Here is a 9,336-nt window from a genome sequence, read left to right as displayed (position 1 = left end):
GTCCAGAACTGTCCACGGATCCCTGCATCTCTTAAACTATCTTCTCCATATCTGTAGTATCTGTGTGTGTATGTGTATGTGTGTGTGTGTGCGTGTTATGTGTATTTGAGTGTGTGTGTGTGTGTGCGCGCGCGCGCGTGTGTGTGTTATGTGTATTTGAGTGTGTGTGTGTGTGTGTGTGTGTGTGTGTGCGCGCGCGTTTATTTGTTTGTTCGAGTGTGCATATGTGGGATGTGGTATGTGGGAGTGCGTATGTGTCTGTGTATGTTGAAGCACCTCTTGTACATCTTGTAATGCATATGAATAAAATTTCCTGCTCGTGCCGTGGATTTTGAAACGTTAAGGTAACCATCGAAACCGCTGTTGAATCCACCTGAAGGACAGTGAGATGCTGAAATACTGTGACGTTCAATTGGCTATAGGAATATAATGGGCTGATAATTCTGCCATTCACTGTCCTGTCGGTTACGAGCGCAAACACCAACACGTTTGACTCTGGTGTAAATACCTGCATGATATTTTCTGCCATTTATAGATTCAACTCCGTAAACAGTTGTCTACATCTCCTGCTTTAGCACAAAATACCTCTGTATTTGGGATTACCTCCGCAGCGTCCTGGTAGAAATAAATACAGGATCGCCAAATAAGGACACGCATTAGTAAATTCAATTTAGAAACTATTATCACCACATTGTGTAGCAGCACCATGACCACTCGCTCTTAAACTCAACCTCACGATTTATGAAAGCCAATGCACCATAGGCCTTCTTAACCACAGAGTCACCCTGCGTAGCAGCTTTGAGTGTCCTATGGAGCCGGACCCCAAGATCCCTCTGATCCTCCAAACTGCCAAGAGTCTTACCATTAATACTATATTCTGCCATAATATTTGACCAACCAAAATGCATCCTATCAGTGTCCCGTTGTAAATTCTGTCAGCCCACCACACTATCCACAATACCCCCAACCTTTGTGTCATCAGCAAATTCTCTAAGTTATCCCTCTACATCCTCATCCAGGTCATTTATTTTTTAAAAAACACAAAGAATAGGGGTCCCAGAACAGATCCCTGAGGCACACCACTGGTCACCGGCTTCAATACAGAATATGACCGGTCTACAATCACTTTTTGCCTTCTGTGGGCAAGTCAGTTCTGGATCCGCAAATCAATGTCCCCTTGGATCCCATGACTACTTACTTTCTCGATAAGCCTTGCATGCTGTTCCTTATCAAATGCCTTGCTAAAATCCATATACACTACACCTATGGCTCTACCTTCATCAATATGCTCAGTCACATCCTCAAAAATTCAATCAGGCTCGTGAGGCACGACCTGCCTTTGACAATGCAATGCTGATTATTCCGAATCATATTATGCCTCTACAAATGTTCATAAATTCTGCCTCTTAAGATCTTCTCCATCAACCTACCAACCACTGAAGTAAAACTCACTGGCCTATAGGTTCCTGGGCTATCCCTACTCCCTTTCTTGAATAAGGGAACAAGATCCGCAACCCTCCAGTCCTCCGGAACCTCTCCCGTCCTCATTGATGATGCAAATATCATTGCCAGAGGCTCAGCAATCTCCTCCCTCGCCTCCCACAGTAGCCCGGGGTACATCCCGTTCGGTCCCGGGAACTTATCCAACTGGATGCTTTCCAAAATCTCCGGCACATTCTCAAGCTTTTCAGTCCACTGCAAGACATCCCTACAATGGCCAAGATCCTTTTCTGTAGTGAATACTGAAGCAAATTATTCTTTAAGTACCTCCGTTATTTCCTCGGGTTCCATAAACACTTTTCCATTCTCACACTTGTTGGTCCTATTCGCTCACATCTTATTCTCTTGCTCTTCACATACTTGCGGAATGCCTCGGGGTTTTCCTTAGTCCTGAATTCTGTCTGTTTTTGTTTTCTTTAAGCGGGTTCTTTGCTTTGTGGCCGCCTGCAACAAGACGAACCTCAAGGCTGTCTACTGTATACATACTTTGATGGTGAATGTGCTGTGAACTATGAACAAGTCGGGAGCAATGTCAGGAAGGCGCGCTGGCCTTCATTTGTCTGGAATCCAGCTCAAACATGGTGAGAAAATGTTGCAGATCTGTAACGCACAGGTCAGACCACACTTGAAATGTTGAGCTTAGGGAGACGGTGGAAACGTTAAAGGGGGTGAAGAGCAAATTTACCAGGATACCACCTGGGCTACACACGTGGTGTTGTACAAACAATAAGTGGTTGTGATTGGAAGGCGCTGCCTGCTCCTGTGATAGTGATGGGGTCACCAGGTGTCTTCAAATGTAACTGCACACACAGATGACGGGCGATTCATGTGTAGATATCGAAACGATACAGGAAGCAAAGTTAACGAGACGGCTCATATAATAATCAGCGCAAAGCAGTTAAGGCCATAAGGACATTAAGAATAGGAGCAGAATTAGTCAAGTTTGTCTATCGAGTCTGCTCCGCCATTTCATCATGGCTGATCCAATTTTCCTTTCAGCCCCAATGTCTTGTTTTTCTTTCTCTCTCCATGACCTGCAAAATAAAGAATCTATCACTTTCCGTCTTAAATATACATAAAGACTTGGACTCTGCAGTTGCCCATGGTAAGGAATTCCGGGATTCAGCCCTCTCTGGCTAACGAAATTAGTTCTTTTTGCCGTTCTACAAGGAAGCTCCTCTATTCTGAGGCAGCGTCCTCTGGTCCTAGACACTCTCACCATAAAAAAATAATCCATCTGGAATAATCCTGGTAGGAGATCTAGGCCTCATATGGAGCCAGTGATCATTAATGGAGAATGTGTGGAGCAGGTTAAGACCTACAAGTATCTGGGAGTACAGTTAGACGAGAAGCTAGACTGGACTGCCAACACAGATGCCTTGTGCAGGAAGGCACAGAGTCGACTGTACTTCCTTAGAAGGTTGGTGTCATTCAATGTCTGTAGTGAGATGCTGAACATGTTCTATAGGTCAGTTGTGGAGAGCGCCCTCTTCTTTGTGGTGGCGTGTTGGGGAGGAAGCATTAAGAAGAGGGACGCCTCACGTCTTAATAAGCTGGTAAAGAAGGCGGGCTCTGTCGTGGGCAAAGTACTGGAAAGTTTAACATCGGTAGCTGAGCGAAGGGCGCTGAGTAGGCTACGGTCAATTATGGAAAACTCTGAACATCCTCTACATAGCACCATCCAGAGACAGAGAAGCAGTTTCAGCGACAGGTTACTATCGATGCAATGCTCCTCAGACAGGATGAAGAGGTCAATACTCCCCAATGCCATTAGGCTTTACAATTCAACCGCCAGGACTTAAGAACTTTTTAAAAGCTATTGTTAATGCTTTTTGAGATAGTGATTTAGATGCATATCATATTTTTTTCTGAGTTAAGTATTGTATGTTATTAGTTTTGCTACAACAAGTGTATGGGACATTGGAAAAAAAAGTTGAATTTCCCCATGGGGATGAATAAAGTATCTATCTATCTATCTATGTATCTATCTAAATATCCCACATCTATTCTGTCAAGATCTTTCACCATTCAATATTTCCAATGACGTCACACCTCATTTTTCAGTTTTCCGGTGAATTTCGGGCCAGAGCCAACAAACCCTCTTCATATGACAAGCCGTTAAATCCGGAAATCATTTTCGTAAACCAGGACTGAGCCCTGTCTAGCTTCAGAACATCCTTTCTAATCACAGAGTCTCAAATCTGCTCACAACACTCAAAGTGCAGCCCTAACAGTGATTTATAAAGTCTCAACGTTATATTGAATCGGGCGAGTGACCACCCTCTATACTGTTCTCTGGGTTATTTCCGTGGTGGTCATGAATCCTGGCTTTCCAAAGAATGGCCCCTCCCTCATTCTCTCCTTTCACCATTCGGTATCAGATGATTTGTTAAACTTGACTTGTGCTGATGCAATCAACGTTGACTTTTCCTGCCGAGTGGAAACTGCAGAACGACGCGCGAAGCATCACGGGTTTAAAATGCCGAAAGGCATCCTCCCGAGGATTCACAGATATTGGATCCCGAGGGAGCAGTGTGCGGTCAGTTAGATGACTGGGGGTGGGTCCAAATGCCGAAAGGCATCCTCCCGAGGATTCACAGATACCGGATCCCGAGGGAGCAGTGTGCGGTCAGTTAGATGACTGAGGGTGGGTCCAAATGCCGAAAGGCATCCTCCCGAGGATTCACAGATACTGGATCCCGAGGGAGCAGTGTGCGGTCAGTTAGATGACTGGGGGTGGGTCCAAATGCCGAAAGGCATCCTCCCGAGGATTCACAGATACTGGATCCCGAGGGAGCAGTGTGCGGTCTGTTAGATGACTGGGGGTGGGTCCAAATGCCGAAAGGCATCCTCCCGAGGATTCACAGATACTGGATCCCGAGGGAGCAGTGTGCGGTCAGTTAGATGACTGAGGGTGGGTCCAAATGCCGAAAGGCATCCTCCCGAGGATTCACAGATACTGGATCCCGAGGGAGCAGTGTGCGGTCAGTTAGATGACTGGGGGTGGGTCCAAATGCCGAAAGGCATCCTCCCGAGGATTCACAGATACTGGATCCCGAGGAAGTAGTGTGCGGTCAGTTAGATGACTGGGGGTGGGTCCAAATGCCGAAAGGCTTCCTCCCGAGGATTCACAGATACTGGATCCCGAGGGAGCAGTGTGCGGTCGGTTAGATGACTGAGGGTGGGACCAAATGCCGAAAGGCATCCTCCCGAGGATTCACAGATACTGGATCCCGAGGGAGCAGTGTGCTGTCAGTTAGATGACTGAGGGTGGGTCCAAATGCCGAAAGGCATCCTCCCGAGGATTCACAGATACTGGATCCCGAGGGAGCAGTGTGCGGTCAGTTAGATGACTGGGGGTGGTTCCAAATGCCGAAAGGCATCCTCCCGAGGATTCACAGATACTGGATCCCGAGGGAGCAGTGTGCGGTCAGTTAGATGACTGAGGGTGGGTCCAAATGCCGAAAGGCATCCTCCCGAGGATTCACAGATACTGGATCCCGAGGGAGCAGTGTGCGGTCAGTTAGATGACTGGGGGTGGGTCCAAATGCCGAAAGGCATCCTCCCGAGGATTCACAGATACTGGATCCCGAGGGAGTAGTGTGCGGTCAGTTAGATGACTGGGGGTGGGTCCAAATGCCGAAAGGCTTCCTCCCGAGGATTCACAGATACTGGATCCCGAGGGAGCAGTGTGCGGTCAGTTAGATGACTGGGCGTGCGGGTGTGCTCCGGGTTGCTGTTCGTGTGGATGTTTCTGGTGGGTGGTGGGGTTCTGTGGTGGTTGAGCATTGGGCGCGGACACCACTGTGATAGAGATGGGATTATTAGGAATCTCCAAAGGTACCTGCATGCACAAATGCATGGCGATTTATGTGTAGATATAGAAACGATACAGGAAGCAAAGTTAACGAGACGACTCAGCGCAAGGAAGGTGAGGCCATAAGGCCGTTAGGAACAGGAGCAGAATTAGTCCAGTTTGTCCATCGAGTCTGCTCCGCCATTTCATCATGGCTGATCCAATTTTCCTTTCAACCCCCATGTCTTGCTTTTTCTCTCCATGACCTTCAGAATGAAGAACCTATCACCTTCCACTATAAATATACAAAAAGACTTGGACTCGGCTGTTGTCCGAGCCAAAGAATTACAGAGATTCACCTCTCCCTGGCTAACGAAATTAATGCTGTTCGCCGTTATACAAGGACGCTCCTCTATTCTGAGGCAGCGTTCTCTGTTCCTAGAGTCTCCCGCATAGAAATGATCCACCCCACATCCACTCTGCCAAGGCCTTTCACCAATCGATATGTTCCAAGGGCGTCCGAATTCATTTTACTGTTTTCAAGTAAATACCGGGCAGAGCCAACAAACCCTCTTCATATGACAAGCCGTTAAATCCGGAAATCATTTTCGTAAACCAGGACTGAGCCCTCTCTAGTTTCAATACATCCTTTCTAATCGGGGGATCACAAATCTGCTCACAACACTGAAAGTGCAGCCCTAATAGTGCTTTATAAAGTCTCAACCTTATATTAGATCGGGCGAGTGACATCTTTCGACAGCGTTCTCTGGGTTATTTCTGTGGTGGTATTTCAGTATATATATACACACACATATACTCCCACATACACGAACACACACACACACACACACACACACACACACACACACACACACACACACACACACACACACACACACACACACACACACACACACACACACACACACACTCACTCAGGTATCACATCTACTAGTGTAAGAGATGGAGGGAACCGTGGACAGCTTTGGTCTTCAAGGTATCGAAAATAAATATTAAACAGGAGAAGCTGATATAAATGACGAAAACACTGATGTCGTCTAGGGCTGATGGAGAACTCGACAGAGTGCCTGTGTACATAGCGGGGCGGGGTGGGGTGGGTTTGTTGCCTGAGCGCTGACGCCAGTTTCTCAGTAGTTCATCAGTCAGCCGCAAGCTGCAATGTGGAACATTGGATTATTCCAAATGTGAAACCTGAGCTTCCCTCACATTCCTACTCACAAACTCTCTCAGAGCCGCACAGAACAAGGCTGTCACTGTATAATCAATAAAACATGAATGGCGTGATACAGACCAAACTGAACCTTGTAGAAAACAAAATGAATATTACATCATTTATGAATGGGACATCACTCGAATGAACTCACACAGTTCTGCACATTGAGGAACGGATAAAAGAATCGGCAAACTTAAGAGAGCAGAGATACTTGGTGAAAGTAGCAATTTAGAATTGTTGAGAGACATCTATTGATATACATGGTGCTGGAACATGAAACATTCTGCCTCTGTGGGATTTATTTCTATCAATTCATGAATTTACTTATACACTTATATATTTAAATTAAAGCACTTGTCTGAAGTGTTAATTTTCATTCAACATTGAAGTCGTTGTGCTGCAAACCATAGACAATTACAGACCAGGTGCTGTACTACTGGATGTATCTGGTTGAGTAAGAAATAACATGCAGAATGATGCCGGGCCTAATGGTCTGTTTGCCCTATGACTATTATCCTGAATGTACTGTTCAGATCAATCGACATTATTCATTGATGATCTCTCTATCTCACAATTATAACATGACACAACTGTAGGGGACTCTTGATCCAAAAAATAGCTCAGGGAAGACAGCAACTATTTTAAGCGAAGTTACATGATTTTTTGAAAGTAGGAGGAAACAAAATACAACACGAGTGAATCTACAGATGCTGGAAATAAATAAAAACACAAAATGCTGGCAGAACTCAGCAGGCCAGATAACATCTATGGCAGGAGGTAGTGAAGATGTTTCAGGCCGAAACCCTTCATCAGGAGCTCCCTTCATCTTCACTCCTGATGAAGGGTTTCGGCACGAAACGTCGTCACTACCTCCTCCCATAGATGCTGTCTGGCCTGCTGAGTCCTGCACAATTTTGTGCTTTTAGAAAACAATACACCCGCTCTCATTGAATCAGTGGCTTCCGGGTACAGGACTGAGAGGACAAACTTAATGCTCGATCAGAGACTGACAGATACAGAATGAAACCCACACTCTCACGCTGTAACAGAGACTGACTGATACAGAATGAAACCCACACTCTCACACTGTAGCAGAGACTGACAGATACAGAATGAAACCCACACTCACACTGTAACAGAGACTGACAGATACAGAATGAAACCCACACTCTCACACTGTAACAGAGACTTACAGATACAGAATGAAACCCACACTCTCACACTGTAACAGAGACTGACAGATACAGAATGAAGCCCACACTCTCTCACTGTAACAGAGACTGACAAATACAGCAAGAAACCCACACTCTCACACTGTAGAAGAGACTGACATGTACACTATGAAATGTACGCTATCACAATGAACCAGAGAGTGAGAACTTAAGAACCGCACACTCTCAATCTGTACCAGGGACTGATATCTATGAAATGATCCACACACTGTCACATTGCACCGGAGATTGGTTGGTACAGAATGAATCATCCCTCCACACTCTACCGGCGAAAGGCAGATTGATAATGAAACCCAAACTCTTCTATTATCCAACTGAGTGTCTCCCGTTTGTCGATTGTCTCTGCACTGTTGTTGTTCTGTCTCACTAATTCTGCATTTTATGTCAACTGCATAGTAACCCTCTTTTCATTTTCACCTTTTAGCCAACTGCATGCTCAATCCTTTCCTCTCTCTGGCAGACTGGCCTATTACTCTGTTCTCACAATTTATTGTTCTTCTTCTTTCATTCTGCTGTGAATAATCCTTGTTTCTACAACATGGCCTTGCAGGTGTTTCAAACTCGCTTTTGTTTTTCAATCCCTTAATCGATATGCTCACTCCACCCTGAAACATCGTGTTCAACGCGCTCCGACTGGGAAGAGGAAGCCATGAACTGGGAGATCGACAAAGAATTTAATACATGTACTGACGTTCATTTCCGTGTGTGTGTGTGTGTGTGTGTGTGTGTGTGTGTGTGTGTGTGTGTGTGTGTGTGTGTGTGTGTGTGTGTGTGTGTGTGTGTGTGTGTGTGTGTGTGTGTGTGTGTGTGTGTGTGCCTGCTAATAATGGTTTTTAATATGGCTTAATGTGATGCTGTGACCCAGCTTGTCGGTCCTGCATTTATTTCTGCAGGGCACTGCGAAGGTAATTCCAAGGACACTGGCATTTTTATGTTCAACCATGAGAAGAATCGGAATGGAATCTATAGATGGCAGAAAGTATTTTGGTCAATTATGCCGGTATTGACACCAGGGAGAAAAGTGTTGATGGTTGTGCTCTTAAACCACAGGACAGTGAATGACAGCCTTATCAGCGCATTGTATTGCTACAGCGAATTGAACTAAACAGTATTTCAGCATCGAACTGTTCCTCAGGTGCATTCAACATCGGCTTCGTCCGTCACTTTACCTTTTCAAACTCCACAGCACGAGTCAGAATTTTTATACATACTCGTGGTAAGATATATAAGAGGTGCACACTTACACACGTAACTTTAACAGGTTAATACGCACTCTTTCACTGAAGCAATTTATTTCTGAAATCCAACTTCGAAAATCACCTGTTGACTCTGTAATATTGTTACTGCTACTTATTTGCATTAAAACCGGTGTTGATAGAATATTTTCTGTTTTTCTCTGTTTGGTACATCAGCGGACAATGTCTGTAATGCTGGGGTCATTGGTTTGCATTTCGCGCCGCATACTCGCCAACATCTGTGTTTGTGACTGACTCCGGTAACAGTGCAAACAGTGAGGGTTTGTGTCAGAAAAAACCCATTAATGTTAATGTATCATATCCAGAAAAAAATCACCG

This window comes from Hemitrygon akajei, unplaced genomic scaffold, assembly GCF_048418815.1.
Source record: "Hemitrygon akajei unplaced genomic scaffold, sHemAka1.3 Scf000048, whole genome shotgun sequence".
NCBI lineage: Eukaryota > Metazoa > Chordata > Chondrichthyes > Myliobatiformes > Dasyatidae > Hemitrygon > Hemitrygon akajei.
Note: the sequence above shows the minus strand (reverse complement) of the source record.